Source organism: Mustela lutreola, chromosome 6, assembly GCF_030435805.1.
Source record: "Mustela lutreola isolate mMusLut2 chromosome 6, mMusLut2.pri, whole genome shotgun sequence".
Classification (NCBI taxonomy): domain Eukaryota; kingdom Metazoa; phylum Chordata; class Mammalia; order Carnivora; family Mustelidae; genus Mustela; species Mustela lutreola.
In genome coordinates, this window is record NC_081295.1 from 119,595,590 (window position 1) to 119,614,154 (window position 18,565).

The window sequence follows — 18,565 nt, forward strand, 5'->3', positions numbered from 1 at the left end:
TGTGCTCCCTGCTCGTTACTCAGAATCATCCATGGTGGAAGCCGTAGCCTCTCCTAAATGTGTTCCCCTCCCACGTCCCCCATTTTGGTGATCCAGCAGCCTCCCAAGCCAAAAACCCCGCCCCTTGCCCTGCACCTCTCTTCGCACCTCAGGTCGGTGGCTCAGTCTCCACCATTCTCCCTGCAGCCTCTGGACTTCATGCCCTCACAACTTGTCGCCCTGGACGGTGGGCACAGCCCCCCGGAGCTCCCCCAGCTTCCAGCCTTCATCTCGGTTCCTTAAGCATGTTGTTCCCTACCTTCTGGCTCATGTCCTTCCTGGGAGAAATCTGCCATCATCCTGATCTTTGTCCTTTCATATATAGAGTCACTTTCCTCTGGCTGCTTTGAAGGTTTTATCACTGGTTTTAAGCAATTTGATCGTGACCTGGCTTGGTATGGGATTTCTTCATGGTTCTTGTGCTTGGGTTTTGAGGAGCTTCTGGGAACTCTGGGTTTTTATGGTTTTCATATTTAGGAAGTTGTTGGCCATTATTTCTTCAAAACTGTTTCTGTCCTGTCCTCTATCTTCTCTCCTTTGGGGACTTCTATACACATGTATTAGGTGTCAAGTTGTCCAATAATTCAGTGATGCCCTATTCTTTCATTTTGGGTCTTTTTTCTCTTTGTGTTTCATTTTGTATGTTATTACTTTGTCTTCAAGTTCACTAAGCATTTTTTCCTGCGGTATCCAGCTGCTGTTAATTGTTTCTCGTGCATTTTTCATCTCAGTATGTAGCTTTCATCTCTAGAGGTCTAAGTAGGTCTTTTTCATACCTTCGATGTCTCTAGTTAAATGGTCATTTTCCTCTGGCTTCCTGAACATGTGGAATACAGTTAAAATAACTGGATATCCTTGTCTACTGATGCCATGTCATTTATGGGTTGGTTTCAATTGATTGATTGATATTCTCATTAAGGGCTGCATATTCTTCCTTCTTTGTGTACCTGATCATCCTTTTTAAGAAGATTTATTTATTTATTTTAGAGAGCAAGAGAGTGAACGTGGGGAGGGGCAGAGGGAGAAGGAGAGAGAGAATCCTCAAGCAGACTTCCTACTGAGTGTGGCGCTCAGTCCCAGGACCCTGAGATTATGACTTGAGTGAAATCAAGAGTCAGCTTGACCAACTGAGCCACTCAGGACTTCCATATCGGATGCCAGGTATTATGAATTTTCTCTCATAGAGTGCTGGTTATTTTTGTATACATATAAATATTCTTGAGCTTTGTCCGGAAAGGTGGTTAAGTGACTTGGAAATGGTTCAATTCTTTTAGGTCTTCCTTTCAACCTGTGTTAGGGAGGACCAGAGCGGCCGTTAGGGCTCTTTCTTCCCCACTATGAGGAAAACCTCTAGGCTTCCTGCTCTGGCTGGTGGGGTATGCATAATCCTGGGATCGTTCCCTCTAAGCAGCTTCAGTGTGGTTCCGGCTGGAACCTCATTTCTCTGCAGCTGACCTCTGGAGGGAGGATTCTTTGGGATTCTCTCTATGTAGCCCTCTCCTCTCTGACTTGTGAACTGTACCCACCTCGGTCTCTCTGTCTCCCCAAACACAGGAAACTCCAGGCTCTGCCTGGGTCCTCTCTCCTCAGGCCAGAGCCTGGAAGCTCTCTCTGGACGTTTGGGGGACAATTGCTGGGCTCTCCTCATTTGTTCTCACTTCTCAGGGACCACTGTTATTTGTTGCTTGATGTCCAATGTTTGAGAAACAGGGTTTCATGTATTTCGTGCATTTTATTGCTGTTCCAGACAGGAGGGTAAATCTGGGCCCTGCCACTTCATTTTGGTTGGAAGTGGAAGTTTCCTCCCGTCTTCCTAAGATGCAGACAGGCCTAGGCTGTTTCCTGCTCATTTTTGTCAGAGGTTCCTGGGTGATATTGGCCTAATACAGGAATGGCTAATTCAGTCCCAGGCACTACTCTGAGTAAACATGCGTCAGGTTATTTCATCTTTGCAACGACTGTGTGAGGAGAGCTCTCGTTTTGTTGCCATTTTACAGATGGAGACACTGAGGCTCAGAGAGGCTTGCTCAGGGGCACACAGCCAGGAGGCGGTGGAGCTGGGACTGGAACCCAGGTGGCCCAGCTCTGGTGCTTGCCCTTAGCCTCCAATCTGTACTGCTTCTCTAAAAACCTGATGTTCTTGCTTCCTTCAGTTTTTTCTTGAGCACTGCCACATGCCCAGGTTCGCTGCTAGTTACCAGAGATGTGGAGCAACTAGCTGGAAGAAATAGTTATGAACCAAGGGGGAAATGGAGGGGAGGTCCATGCCCAGAGCTCAGGGGCTCTGAGTCCATTTCCTGAAGGAGTAGCCCCTGAGCCTGTCCCAGAAGGATGAGAGGTCTGTAAGCTGGAAACAGGAAAGACTGTTCCAAGGATGAGCAAAGGGATAGAGGTGATAAATAACATGATATTTGGGAGGAGGAGCCGAGTGGGGACATTGGGAAGATGGGGATGAACACTGTAAGTGTGAGATGAATCTGGAGAAGTGAGGAAGGGTCAGGGGAGGAGGGCCTTGTAGGGTCTGGCAAGTGGCCTGGACTTTCTTCTGAAGAGGGAGTGATCTGTTCAGAACTGCAGAGTGGGAAGGCCATTCTATGGATGATGGTTTAGAAGGGCCTGGCCTGGAGGCTGGGAGACCTGTGTGGAGGCCACTGCCTTGGGCCTGGTGAGGGGTGAGCACCTGGAGAAAAGTGAGGAGCTGGAGCGGAAAGATTTGGTTGGATGCAGAGGATAGGTGAGGGGAGTGGCTGAGGCTGGCTTGGATGATTGCATGGTGGAACTGCTGGAAGGGAAGAGTGACAACTTGTGTTTCTCGCACTATAAGAAGCAGGCATGCATGCCACTTACCACTTTCCCCTTCCTTCTGCCTGGGATGCAGATATGATGGCAGGAGCTGGAGGAGCCATCTTGAACTCAGAGACTGGAACCAAGGTCAAGGAACGGCAGGGCTACATTATAGCCTAGGAGCCCCCCAGCTCTGGACTGTTTGTGTGGGAGAACCCAACTTCTGCCTTCAAGCCATTATATTTTACAGTCTCTGTAAGAGCAGCTTAGCTTGTTCTTGAACTAATGCACCTATATTCTGCCGATTCTCCATCATGTTGTTTTGACTTTCCTACCCTTGACTTAACCTTTCCCTATATTGGTCCTGGTACCAGGGGAGCCATTCCTTCTGCCACCTCCACCTGCACTTGCTCGGACAATGGGCACCATCAAGTTAAGATTCTACCCTGGTATTTCTTTATCTGGGACAAGTGTTTTCTTGACTACTTCTGTATCCAGGACCGCAAGCTTCTCAGGGGCTGGCCATGTCTTATTCCTCTTTGTGTGGCCAGTGCCCCCTTCTAGGGGAAACTATATCAATGCATGGTGGCAGAATGGTTCTGAGAAGTGAGTGTGGAGAGCACATCATGGGGCTGTTAGGAAATTCAGTGAGCCCACTGTGATAGTCAAGTAGGCTAGGTTCTGCTGTGTAACAAACAACTGCAAATTCTCAGGGGCTTAAAACCACAAAGATTTTGTGCCTTGCTTGTAGGTCACAGGGAGAGGGTGCTGCTCCCATCACAGTTACTCAGGGAGCACAGATGCTGGAGGCTCACTCCTCATCTGCATACAGGCTTTCTTAGCAGGAAAGGAGCACATGCAAAATTTGCATACCAGCTCTTACATGCTTCCACCTGAAAGTGATGCAATCCTTTCTGCTCATAGGGTGTCAGCCAAAGAAGGTTCCAGAACTCTATATTACTCCAAGGGGATGAGGATTTATAATCCTGTGTACCCAGTAGGAGAAGAGAACTGGACACATTGGTTAGCAGTGGTGATGTCTGCCACAGTCAGTTATGTAACAGGTCTGGTACAGTATTGAGAACATAGTGCAGTGATGAACCAGTGATTTTGCTCCCTAGCCATTCATTGTTCAACACGTATTTCACTGTATAGCGTGATGAAAGACAGTTAATATTCCTTGTCTCATGGAGCTCATGGTCAAGTGGGGGAAGAGGGGCAGACATTTCTCAAATCACACTCATAAATAAGTAATTACAGTTTGTAGTAAGTCCTCTGAAAACAAAGAACAGGGTCCCATGGAAGAGAATAATGGTGTGTGTATGTGTGTGTGTGTGTGTGTGTGTGTGTATGTCTGCCCTTATTAGATTGGAGAGTCAGGTAAGTCCTCTCTGAGGAGTTTGCCTTTGAGAGGAGACTCAAGAGAAAGGAAGTCAGGGGACAAGGGTGTGGGAAGAACTTTCTGGGCAAAGGGAACAACATGTGCAAAGGCATTGAGGTGGTAAGTGTGTGTGATGAGGAGGCTGAGTCTGGTGCAGAGTGACTTGGGAGGATTATGACGGAAGTGAGGCTAGAGAGGCCCAGGACTTGGTAGCATGCTGCCAGAAGGCTTCTGGAAAGATTTAACCAGGATGGGGCCTGACATGCACTTTAGATGACTTCTGAAATGTTTGTACATCCAGGGCTTAGGCCACAGCTTCCTTTGCATCTCTAACTGACCCTCCCCCCCAACCTCCCCGCCAGTGGCTCTCATCAGGTCCTGTGGCTTTGACTCCCAGATTTGCATCTTTAGCTCAGTTCTTGCACCTGAACTCTACCCATGTGGCCCCCTGCCTACTCCTCAGCTCTGCCAGTGTAAAGAAGGGAGAAGTTTTCCTCCACCCTCTTACGGTCCCTGGCTGGGTCTGAAAATTAAAACAAAGACAGATTAACAAGAGAAAAGTATGCAGACTTATTTAATGTAAGTTTTATATGATGCAGGAGTCTTCATAAAGAAATGAAGGCCTTGGTGCCTGGGTGGCTCAGTCGATTAAGTGTCTGCCCTCAGCTCAGGTCATGATCCCAGTGTCCTGGGATTGAGCCCTGCATCAGGCTCCCTGCTCAGCAGGGAGTCTGCTTCTCCCTCTTCCTCTTCTTCTGTGTTTGCCCTCCCTCCCTCTCTGTTTCTCAAATACATAAATGAAATCTTAAAAAAGGAAATGAAGACCCAAAGAGAAGTCAGACCTGAGTATTTTTATGCTAGATTTGATGAAGAGTGGGCAGTCCTGTAGAAATAGGATGGGTTAGAGTGTGTGAGGGAAGTGTAGCAAACCATGGGAACGTAACATGCCTGTTTGTTGGGATTCTTCTCTCACTGCTTTGTCTTCACAGATAAGGAAGTTCCTTTCCTCCAGGTATAGGGAAGCTGCCTCTTACCTGAAAGTTTTATGACCTGTTCACGGGAGAAAGCTGTTTCCTCAAACCCATTCAATTTAAAACCTCCCAGAGGCCAGGGTGCCATATTTTAGGATACTGTGTCCTGAACCCCCTTACCAGACACCTCCACCTTAGTGTGGGTGGATCCAGACTTTTGAACACCCATCAACCTGCTCCTCCCTCCTCTCTCCTCTCAATAAAAGACCCCATCATCCTCATGGATGGACAAACACTGGGAAGGAAGTCTTGGGCTCAACTTTGACCCCTAATCCCCATCCTTCATCCAGTATGTTAGCAGATCCTGTTGGCTGGCCTTTAGGATGTCTCTGAGTCTAGCTGCTTCTTGCTGGGTACAAACCTCCATGATCTTTGGGATGGGTCATTTAGACTCCCTCGTAAATGGCCCTCAGGGTCAGATCTTGACCACTTACTTTGTTCCCCAAGCTGCGGCCAGAGGGATGTTGGGAAAAAAGAAGTCGGATTTTTTTCCCACTCCTGCTTGAAACCCTCCAGGTGTCCCCACCTCAGACCTCTGGCCAAGCCTGGGAGACTCAGGAGGTGAGCCTTGATGCTTCTCCTGCCCCATCTTCTCCCTCCCTTCCTTCTTCTCTCCCTTCCTCCCTCACTTTCCTCTTTCCCTCCCCTTTTTCACTCTTCCCAGTGCTTCAGGTTCTGGTCTTCCACCATGGAACTTTCTTCTTTCTAATTCTGGTGAGCGTCACTGAACTGAGCTGTCTTCACGCATTGCCCCTCAACATCACACCCATCCCTACCGGCCAGCCCATTTCATTTTTCCTCACGGACCTCATCCCTCCCGGGCATCACACAATATCCTGATTTTGTCTCTTTCCCAGGGGAGAACAAAAGCATTGAGTGGGCAGGGACTCTACTCTGTTTTCTATGAAACTTCTAATGCCTGAAAGAGTGCCCAACACATGGAAAATGTTCTAGAAATACCTGTTGAATGAATGAATGTCAGGAATGACCTTGGAATTCAAGGGACTGCTGCGGGAACAGAGACCTTGTTTTGTTTTATCAGGAAGAGGCAGGGTTGCGTGGAGTTTGGGTTTTCGGAGGTGAGAACTAATGGCTTTGGAACAGGCTTCATTTGCTTTCCCCTCATCCCAGGCTGGGCCCTGCGGTTACAAACAAACAAGAGCCCACCCCTATTTGTTCTCAGAGGAAACTATAAAGTCACCACAAATTGGAGTTTGGCTGTTGCAGTTTATGAGGTTAAGTGCGCTAAGCTGTGTAAATTGGGAGCATTTCTAGCCTGGCTGTGCCCTCAAAGCATTAGAGAACCATTTTCCCTAAATGCGTGTTTGGGGAACTCAGCTAAACTGTAGCTTTCCCCAACATAGTGTCATGTTGAAGTTGAATAATCCAACTATGGGAAATCTACGTGCAGTTACTATGACTGCCTTGCCTGGGCCGAAAAACCTGGCCTCATTCATTCATTCATTCATTCATCCGTTCGACAAGTCCATACTGAGCGCCTCCTTTGGGCCAGGCACTGGACACCAGAGTGGACAAGGCCAACACAGACTCCAAGGTCAGGGTGAACATTCCTGCTGTGGGAACTGCTTGGGCTGGGGCTGGGAGGAAGAAAGGGTACTCTCTGTGGATCAGGAGGCTGTGGGTCAGGGAAGTGAAGAGACCTGGAGATCTGGGGAGGGGGGAGGTTGTAGGAATCAGGCCTCGACTTTATGGAATCAGGCAAGGGCCATGAGGGTAGGATTTAAGAGTTTTGTGAGCCCCAAGAGTCACTGCTACTGGTGGGCACATTACATCACCTCAGGACTCTTTTCATGGTCTCCCAAGCCTGCAGTAACATTCTCAGGGCTTCCAGGTACACACAGGTGCAGGGAGAGGGGGGAAAATAGAGAAGGTGGTTACCAGACAACAAGAGGTGACTGGAACAGCAAATGTTAGAGGGATGGATGCAGGTAAGAGTGACAAATGGATATACAGGACACCCAGAAATGCTTCGTAAAATAGACAACGATCCTTTCACAGGAATGAATGAAGGGAAAAGCTTTAGAGTGTCGAACAAAAAGAGGGTGCTGGAAGCCTGGGTGTTAGGGAGCTCCAAAGCTGCAGGGAGACCTCAGGTCATTTGCACATATAGCCCCATGAGCTAGATTAGAGTTTCTCAGTAGCAGCACTGTTGACATTTTGGGCTGGATTATTTTTTTGTTGGGGTAGGGACTGTCCTGTGTGTTGTAGAATGTTCAGCAACAACCTTGGCCTCTACCCAAGAGATACCCATAGCACAACCTCCAGTCGTGACCACCAGAAATGTCTCCTGAGGGACCAGAGTTGTACAGGTCCAGAAATAAAGGCCTAGGGGAAAAAGGAAACAAACTGCAGGCACTTACTGAAGGGAGTTGTAATTGAGATGCTGTGAAAAACCAGGCAGGGCTTTCAAAGGCTGCACTTGGGTGAAAGGATAGAGGGGTGAAAAATCCATCCAGTGGCAAAGAGAAATGGTAAGAATAATTGTCTATTTCTGCATTGTCTATTTCTACAAAGGGTAGAAAGAAAAGACTTTACATTTGTAAACCTACACAGGGGTATAGTGTAAACATTTGCTTTATCTATGTGTTCTAGGAAACTCCCAAGTGGTGAAATTAACCCCAGGTATGTTGGTAGTACCTAGGACACCTAATAGAAGCAAACGCAAATTCTCGAGGGACAGACACACCCTCGACTCCTGCTGTACAGGATTCTGAGGGCTAGCGCTCAACCAAGCTTGAGTTTACAATACAAAATTACAAAGCACATGAGGAATCTCACGAGTGAGTCAATGAAGATAACAAATGGTAGAATTAGCCTTCAAAACTCAAGATATTGAGATGATAAGATTCAGGATATATATTTTTTTAAAGATTTTTATTTATCTGACATACAGAGATCACAAGCAGACAGAGAGGCAGGCAGAGAGAGAAGGAGGGGAAGCAGGCTCCCTGCTGAGCAGAGAGCCCGATGCAGGGCTAGATCCCAGGATCCTGGGATCACGACCTGAGCCGAAGGCAGAGTCTTTAACCCACTGAGCCACCCAGGCACCCGCAGATTCAGAATATTAAAAAAAAAAAAAAAAAAAAAAAGAAGAAGAAGAAGCTTGTTTAAAATGTTTAGAGAAATAAAGATGCTATCAGGAAAACCAGGCAAATACGACATTGAACAAAGACTCAGAAGTGAAAGTGGTAATGCTGAAATGTAAACCCAATGTTTGGTTAAACAACAGATTAGATACCATTGAAGAGACAGTGAACTGGGAAAATGATTTGAAGAAATTTTTGGCCATAATGCAGCACACAGAAAATATGAGCAAGTGGGAAAAAGACACAGGCTATAGAATGTGGAATTTAACAAATATCATCTAGGAATTCCTGCAGAGACAGTTGAGAGAATTGGGGAAGGCAATATTTAACAAATATGTTGATTAGGGATTTTCCAGAAATGATTAAAACAAACAAACAAACACTGGGAAGGAAGCATTAAGAATTCAAGCATAGTTGGGACGCCTGGGTGGCTCAGTTGGTTGAGCGGCTGCCTTCGGCTCAGGTCATGATCCCAGCATCCTGGGATCGAGTCCCACATCGGGCTCCTTGCTCGGCAGGGAGCCTGCTTCTCCCTCTGCCTCTGCCTGCCTCTCTGTCTGCCTGTGCTTGCTTGCTTTCTCTCCCTCTATCACTGGCAAATAAATAAATAATCTTTAAAAAAAGAAAAAAAAAAAAAAAAAAAAAAAAAAGAATTCAAGCATAGTAAATAAGGAGAATCCCAGACCTAGAAACATTGTAGTACAACCACAGAACTCCAAAGAGAAGACCTTAAAAGCAGCTAGATAGGAAAAGTCAGATCACAAATGGCCCAGGGTGGAACTGTGGGGTGTGAACACTTGGCCTTGGGTCCCTCAGAGATTACCTTGGGAAAGGGTAGCTCAGGAGAAATGCTGGACTGCTGTCATCATGAAGGGGTGGGGCCTCAGATCCTTACGGTTCTAATATTAAAAGAAATATAATCTCAGTACCCCCTTAGCCAGGGCCTGGTGGTTGCACAGCCCAGGATGTGGGTGAGTGTGTGGGGGGGCACACTCAGTCACCTCTGGGCAGGGGCTTGGCCTGTAGGCTGCAGGAGAGGGGAGAGGGCCACCTTTGGAACACTGCCTGGACACAGCCCAGAGAGGACAGCAAACAGGAGGACTATGAGTTGGGGTTATCTGAAGTGGCTCTAGGAATTGACTGCCCTGCCTCCAGGCTTGTTTGGGGCCAGTGTCCTCAAGGGACTCTGGAGGACGGGGTGGGGGTGGGGGTGGGGGGGTGGAGGAGTGGGGCTGGGGTGGGGAGAGTGAAGGGGTGTGGGGTTGGGTGGTGTTCATCTTGCCAATCCACAAAGGCACAGTGGAGGAAGCATGAGAATGGTGGTTGGGGGAAAGGTGGGGGGGTTGCCGGAAACCAGGGGAAGGTAGAGAGGCTCAGAAGATTGAGGGGAAACCCAGGGACTACCTCTATTTCTTCTACACACACACACACACACACACACACACACAAACACACACATACCTCTTCTCTATTCTTGCTATGAATTTCTCACCAAACAAGCTTCATTAATCGTCTAATAACCAGATTAATTAAGAACATTGAAAGTAAACAGCAAGAAGGTAATTTGCTTCTGATTACTGTGTAATTGTAGGAGGATGAACTCATTTGCATATGCAAAGAAGGCTCCCTACGCAGCGAATGACAATAGAGAGAAGGTAGCTGTGTATCTGACCTACACCCTCCATCTCTCCCCACAGCTTCCTGCCTCCTCCAGCCCCTCCTAAGCCTTTCTAGGAAGCTGCCTGAGAGACCAACCTGCCAACCAGGACCCTACTCCCCAAGACCGCCGGCTCAGGCCGCTCCTGCAGCTCCTTTCCCTCTCAACTCAGATTTTCTTAACTTCAAAATGGGCTCGCACACCCGCACTCTGCAGTGTTTAAAACGACTACAACTAAGAGCAAGCGAGGGAGAGCGTTTTATAAATTGCAGAGCGCTAGGTCAAATCTCGCTGGGCATTATTTTTTACCTGACCCCGGGATGGGTTGAGTGCGTGTCTTCAAATATCCCTTAGAATCCTGCCTCATCCAGGAAGCCTTCCCGGATTGTGCCCTTCCCAGGAACTGGCTTTCCTCTGGGGCCTCAAATTGCTAGTTTCTCTAGAAGCTCTGGCCCACAACTCCTGCTAAATCCCCAGTACCCTGGGGGCTGGAGAGGAGTAAGGACCCCCAGAGTACCCTCTCCCCCACTGAGGCTAAACTCAGGCTTGGGGGTACCCCATGCTGCGGTGTCTCTGGTCTCTCAGAGCCTCAGACGCCAAATTGTCTTCTGATGGCGGGCCCCCCTCTCTCCTGAACTCAATTTGCGTTTTCAAAGCAGCTAATAGACGCATTAAAAAATCCATTTTCACTCGGGATTGAATCTGACTGGAGCAAGATCAATGCGCAGAGGCCCCCCTCCTCCCTCCTTCTCTCCCCCACCCCGCCCCCGCATCGCCATGGATACCGTGTTAGCCACCGCACCCCGCTCTGCTCCAGCCCGCCCCTCTGCTCCCCCACATCCAGCGCCCAGGCCCCACCCCCGCTGTCGTGGCTCGTCCACATTCGGCGCGGGTTAGCTCACCTGCACCCACCACACAACCTCTTCCGAAAGACTATGTGTGTGTGTGTGTGTGTGTGTGTGTGTGTGTGTGTGTCTGTGTGTCTGCAAGAGGCGGCTGGTTCATCAACTGAACCGCACCCCAAAACTTGATTTCAACATGCTACCAGCTGCGATAATTGCCTAGCCTTAGGAAACCGGCAGCCTTGCCTCTGAGAGTCTGCAACCGTCTTGTGGAAGGTTCCCATTCTGCCTGCCCCCTCTGGCTCTGAGACCTTGGGCAGACCACTTACCCCTCTGTCCTCATTCATTTCCTCCTCCATAAGAGCAATACTGATTCCTTCCGTGCAAGGTTGGGGTGAGGGTGAGGATAAGGAGGAACCGTGCTTGTGATGGCAGATTGATAGACTTTCGACCCTGAGCTGCTTTGGGGAGACACACTGTGCCTGTTTACACGCACAAGGGGAGAAGGCCCACAGCAGCATTGGGGGTCCGCCAGACTTGATCTCGAGCTCTTTCTGCTGTAGTCTGTGGCCTGTTGCACACCGGACAATGGTGTGCCCTTTCATATGCATGGACTGCTCAGTGATGAAAGGGGGGACCCACATTATACCATGGTGGATATTGGAAAATAGGTCAGCTAGCTTGGCTGTTTGGGTCTGAATCCTGTCTTCCCCACTTAAAGCTGTGTGATCTTGGGAATATTCACATCTCCGTGTGTTGGCTCATGGGGAAATGACCAGAATAATTGTACTGACCTCATAGTGCTATTGTAGAGAATAACCCATCCAACTACAGAAAGTTTTAGGACGGGGTGAGTCTTCAAGAAGTGTCAGATTGGATTCTTCAAACCTCAGGCCATGGGTTTTATAGGGAAGGGAGGCCCTGTTCCCAGCCCTGTCTCTCCTTTTCTCTCCTCTGAGAGCTGCCTCAGCCCCTGATCACCTGGCCTCCTACAAAAGTCTCTGGTGGTTTCCTTCTGTCTTTAGTCTTTGGGGATTAGGACACCTGTGTGGGCACAGAGATCCCCTCTTGTTACTAGTCGGTGGCCACACCCCAGCCTCTGGCCTCCCCAGCCCTCAGCTCCTGTGTTCCCTCATTACTGCCCGCAAGCCCTCTTGCAGCATCTAATGCCTCTTGCCTCTGCTCTGGTCTCCAGAGAGACCCTTAGTGGACAAGTGGGACTGGGAGGCAGGATGATGGGGCTGGCCTGGGTTTTGGACCAAACAGATTCTGGAACTGGAGGGACCTGGGGTGTTCTGATCAGCGCTCCTGGTGACAGCGGCTCCTTACTAGCAAGCTCCATTGATTTTGCAGGGCTCAGTCTGGTATGGCAACAGCGTGGTTTCCCTTTGGGAAAAAAAGTGCCTTTGAAGATTTAGGAAGGTTTTCAGGTCTCAGGGTCTCCCCAGGAGGGCCAGAGCTCCCTCAGGCTTTCATCTCAGTGAGTGGGCCCTCCAGGCCTTGTCTCAACGGAAAGATCAGTGCCTTTAAACACACACACACACACACACACACACACACACACACACACACACCTCATCTCACCTGGGTGAGTCTCCGCTCTTCCCCTGGTTACCTGTTCTCCAGTGTACTTCTTCCCTCTTACGCCCATCATGGGAACAGGCTATCTGGGGCAGGGTGGGAGGGGGACACAAAGGTGTTGAGATGGACAGAGGGACCTCAGGTTCTCAGTGGTTTCCACTGGAGGAGCAGGGAGTTGCTGGCCTGTGTGAAATAGATATTTAAACACTCAGTGATTCTAATGAATCTGAGGTCCTGGCTTTAAGGCCTGACTCCACTCTTGAGTTAGCTAGTTCACTTCTCTGTGCCCGTTTTTCTACCAGTAAAGGGAGATGCAAGAACGGCGTTAATACTAATGATTGCTGCTGGGCTCAGCCAGTTACCTATTTTTCCTTGGCTCCCAAGGACATGATCCCAGGTTCTTAGGATTGAGTCCCACATCAGGCTCCCTGCTCAGCAGGGAGTCTACTTCTCTCCCCCTCCCCTAGTTCATGCACATTCTCTCTGTCTCTCAAATAAAATAAAATCATTAAAAAAATGATCAGTGCCTTGAAGCGTCATTGCAAGGACCAAACAAGGTCCAGGAAACGCTTGTAAGCTGGGTAGGTCTTCCCTCCTGGCTTGAGGGAGGGCAGAACTGGGTATCCCTCTCTTATATGTCTGCAGAACCCAGCCAGCACCAAGTGTTTAATGAATGTGGGTGGATTTCAAGAATCAGAGGCTCCAGGAAACCCAGGCCTGAATTCATGTGGGAGATGGAGAGGCCAAGATTTTCACCAAAGGACAGGATGGTAGAGAGAGAAGTGGGGCAAGAGGACATTAAAATATCACAGCTTTCATACAAATAAAAAAAACATGTATGAAGGACTTAGTAGAAACCAGTAAGACGTCACAACTGGTTCAAAGGAGAACCTAAGTCCATATATGGGACACCAGGAAATGAATTTACAAATAGTTGAGAAACTGGTCAATAACCATAAGTCAATAATCATTTGTGCCCCTACCAGACAAAAGTCATTTGCATCTCTATGGAAAAGAATCGCCTGCTTTACTATCATGTGTACAACTTACAGAGATGTATACACTGCTCTAAGAAAATGAAAGGTAGAGGACCCTATAGGATCATAACCCCAGGCTATACAATTTACCATTTTTTTTTAAACCATGAGAGATTCTTTTTTTTTTTTTTTAAGAGTTTATTTATTTGTCAGAGAGAGAGAGACAAGCGAGAGCAAGCACAGGCAGACAGAGTGGCAGGCTGAGGCCAAGGGAGAATCAGGCTCCCTGCCGAGCAAGGAGCCCGATGTGGGACTCGATCCCAGGATGCTGTGATCATGACCTGAGCTGAAGGCAGCCCCTTAACCAACTGAGCCACCCAGGCATCCCTACAATTTACCATTTTTTATGCGCTGGAATGAGAGGTAGATGGAGGAAGGGCCCAAGGGTGGGGCCAAGGACTCATCAAAGATATACAGTTCACCCCCTTTCATGTTTCTGGGGCTTTCCTGGGCTCTTTTGTGGAGAGAGCCTGAGCCCTTGGGAGCCCAAGCGTCCATCACTCTTTCTTATTAGTTTTAAAATTGCGATAAAACAGACTTACAGTCAAGTGCACAAATCTGAAGTCTAGAGCTGAGGAGGGGAGGGGCAAAAGAAGTCTATAGTCTGATGAATTTTTATACATGTATACGCCCATATCACCATTATTCAAATGAAATCATAGAATATTTCCAGAACTTCAGAGGGGTCCCTTGTGCACCCGTCTAGCCAATAACAAACCTCTGGTATTCTGTTACCATAGGTTAATTTTGCTTGGTTTTGAACTTCAAATGAATGGAAATTGTACTGTATGTACTATTCTGTGTCTGTGTTATTCCAGTCAGCATAATATCTATGAGACCCATCCCTGTCATCATAGACATCAGAAATTTGTCCTTTTTCTTTGCCATGTAGTATTCCATCGAATGATTATACACAACTGTTTATTCTTCCTCCCTCCTGAATGTGAACATTCTTGCATATGTCTTTTTGTAAGCGTAAGGTTTTTATTTTTCTCCAGTAAATGCCTTGGAATGGAACTGCTGGGTCTTAAGTTTGACCTGGGCTTGGGTTTAGGAGAGGGAGCTAAATAATTCTCCAAAGTAGCTTTACCAATTTCCATTCTTCCCTGTAGTGTTTGAGAAGTCCAGTTGCTCCACTTGCTCCCCAATGCTTGGTGCGATCAGATTTTTTTTTCCCCTTCATCTTAGCCATTCTTGTGGATGTACGGTGGTGTCTTGTTTTGGTTTTAATTTAAATTTGATTAAAATCAAAGTTAAATCAAAATTAAATTAGATAAATTAAATATGATTAGTGTTGTTGAGAACTTTTTCATAGCTTACTGAATATTTGGACAGCTTCTTTGTGAAGTGCCTGGTAAAGTCTTTTGCCCATTTTCAACTGGGTTGTCTTTTTCTTTTTGATTTGTAGGAACTCTTTATATATTCTAGACATGAGTTGTCAGATGTATGTATGAATAGGTAGCTTCTGCTGTTCTGAGGCTTGCCTATTCACTTTCCTCATTTTTTTTTTTTTTAAAGAGAGATTTATTGATTTTATTTTAGGGAGACAGGGAGAGGGTCAGAAAGAATGAGTAGGGGGAGGGGCAGAAGGAGCGAATCTCAAGCAGAGTCCCTGATGAGCTTGGAGTCCGACAAGGGGCTCAATCTCAGGACCCATGAGTTCATGACCTGAGTGGAGACAGAGTTCATTGCTTAACAGACTGAGCCACCCCCGGGTCACCTAATGGCTGTCTTTTGATGAACAGATGTTTCAAATTTCAACGAAACCTATTGTTTCTTTTCTAGTTAGTGTTTTTTTGTTATGTATAAGATATCTTAGCCTGTCCAAAGTCATGCACATATTCTCATATATTTATCTGGAAGTTTAATTATTTTACTGTTAACATTTAGATCTATGATCCATTTAGAATTAATTTTTGTGTATAGTATGATTTTCCCCCTGTATGATCCAACTGAGCCAACTGGTCCAGCACCACTTATCGAAAAGATAGTCCTTTCTCCACTGAACTGTGATGGTGTTGTTGGGGAGGAAAAAATGTCTTCATACTTTTGTAGGTTCTTGGCTGAGCTAATAATTAAACTGATATAAGACAGATTAACAAGAGACAAACAAATTGGGACACCTGGGTGGATCAGTCAGTTAAGTGTCTGCCTTCAGCTCAGACATGATCTCGCGGTCCTGGGATCGAGCCCTGAATGGAGCTCCCTGCTCAGTGGGAAGTCTGCTTCTTCTTTTCCCTCTGTACTTCTTCCTGCTCATGCTTTCTATCTCTCCCCTCCCCCCCAATAAGTAAATAAATAAAATCTTTTAAAAAATTAAATTTTGTACATATGGGAGGCCCATAAATATATGAGCCCCAAGGATAAGTCGGGCAGTTGATGCTTATACCCTGTTCTGAGCTAAGGAATGGAATAGGGCCCTGGGGCTTCAAAGGGGAAGAGGGTAATTCACAGGGCAATAAGAAAAGCAGATGTTTGGTAATTAGATGTTTACCCTGCCATAGAGGTAGGTCCTTCAGGTGAAAGTTATCTCTGGTAATAGCTCTCTATCTGAGTCAGGCTCCCTATCAAATTCTTTGAGGTAGTTGAGGGAAAAGTCAAAGTTCTTCTTGAGTCTGCTATGTCTTGATTGCTTTCATTTCAATACAATCTACATGCCAAAGTGGCATATTTTGGGATCATGTATTCTGCTCCCTTTCAGTGCCCTTGTCATAAATCATTTGACCATGTATGTGTGGATCTATTTTTGGATTTTCTCTATTATTTTAGTCTATTTGTCTACCCTTAAACTTAAATAACACTGTCTTAATTGCCATAGCTTTACAGAAAGTTTTAATATGTTTGTTTAAGACATTCATCTTTGCTCTTCTTCGTGATTGTCTTGGTTCTTTTAGGTCTTTTGCGTCTTCATATACATTTTATAATAGGCTTGTTGATTTCCATAGAAATGGGCCTTTGACTGGACTTATGCTGAATCTACAGATAATTTTGGGGAGAATCAACACTACCCATATGGAATCACCCAGCTCATGAGCATGATGTAGTTCTCCATTTACAGATGTCTTCCTTAATTCCTCTTGGCAACCTGGATTCTTTTTAAAACCCCACTGTGTTCTGGCACTTGGCAGGAATTAACTTCCATCCCTGTGACCACTGTCACTCGAAGGGACTGCCTGGCTGCAGCCCTTCCAAGGGACACTCTGGGTATGGGGCCCTGAGAGAGGAAGAAGGGAGGGAAAGGAGGCAGACAGGACCCTAGTCACAATCCTGGTCACTGAACACCGCTCTTCCGGAAAATCTGCTCCGTGAGAGATCTCTGAGCTCGGCCATGTCTCAGAGCAGCCATTTATGGTATCTTCCTCTCTGTGAGATGGAAATGGGAGTGTGGGCTCAGTATGGAATAGCAGTTGTGAGGAGTGAAGAATATACAGTGCAGGGCACTTAGTAGATGTTCAATTAATGATAGTGGTTCTTGTTTGGTCCTCAAATGAAGACTTAGGCCACCAGTGTGGACATAGAACTGGGAAGGACCGGGCTCAGGCCTACCTCCCTCCAGTCCTTTTTTCCCTATTAAGGGCAAACTGAAAGTGCCTTAGTTATCAAAGAGCTGGAAAAAGAGAGATGAAATCTATCGATAAAGTTCAAACAGATAATGGAAGCCTGGCTCAGGTGGCTTGTTGACGTTCTCCTCTTGTTATCACTGGACTGTTCATTTTCTCAATGCACTTATGTTTTATTCTATCACCCAGGGTCAAGGCCCGGACCCCCACAGACCCCTCACCTTGGTCTTCTCTGGCTGTTGAGGGTCAGTTGCTCAAAGGCTGAGCTTCCAGCCCCTGGGCCCAGTTCAGTCTGCCAGCTGAGGCTCAGGGGGCAGGTCCCTGGCAGCTGGCGTCCCCAAAACCACAGGAGAGCTGGTGCTGGCTGTCCTGAAGCTGGCCACCACTCACACCTGTGTAGAGGGCTTCGCTCTAATGCTGAAAGGACCTTATTAAACCGTTGGTAGCTCTTGCTTTGGTTCCTGATCACTGACTTTGTGCTGATAAAAAGTTTCTTCCCAGATTGTTCTTAAAGGGGGGCAAACCCTTTTCTTACTGAACATTTTAAATACAATTACATGGAAGAGAGTGATTTTAAAATACACTTTACCAAGCACTTTCCTTTTTGCTTAAAAAACACTTCCATAGCACTTGTCACGGACTACATATTATCTCATTTAGCCATGCATAACTGTTGTTACCATCCCTGGTTTATAGGTGAGAGGTACATATAGGGTAATTAACCTACTCAAGTTGGACAGCTAGTGGGGGACAGAGCTGGGACTTGGGCCCAGGCAGCCTGACCCCATAACCTCATGGTTCATCTTTAGCCCTGGTGGCATGCTTGGAATACATCTCTGGGCAGATAGCCTCAGAGTGGCATCATTTTAGAAGCACATGGGGCCGTGACCCTCGACCGGCCTATAGCCACAAGCTCCAAGCCCTCTATAGGGCCCTCATTAGCTAGTTGCTCCCAGGGGTTGGGAGTGAGGCATCTACTTGCAAGGTTTCCTCCTTCCTCCCACGCCTGGACACTGAAGAGGCTGCCTAAGGCCCTGTCTTGTTCCTGGCCCACAGTATCCAGGTTGGGGAGAGTTATTCTGGACATTTAGGCATTATGGTGTTTGCAAATAAGGCATGTTCTGGAATCCTGGCATGAAGCAGCTTATGTGGGTACCTCTTGCCTAGGGAGGGCACCAGGGCTGGCAGCGGGCATCCAGGGCTATGGTTTAGGGGATTCAAAGGGAGGAGTTCCTAGGGCAGCCTTCCTGACTTGCTTCTCTTGAATCTGTTCTAATATTATCCTTCTTAGTTGCTGGAAAGTGAGACAGAGAGTCCTCAGTCTTGGTCCCAGTTTCAGCCTCCAGGACGCATACCAAGTACTAAGCAGCCTCTACCTCAGGACCTTTGCACCTGCTATCACTGCTGCTTGGACCACTCTCTTCCCAGATAACCACATGCTTCACTCTTCCACTTCCTTCTAGTCTCTACTCACATGTCAGCATCTCAGTAAGGCACTCCTGACCACCCCATCTGAAATAGCACACACTCTCTAGGCCTCTTATCT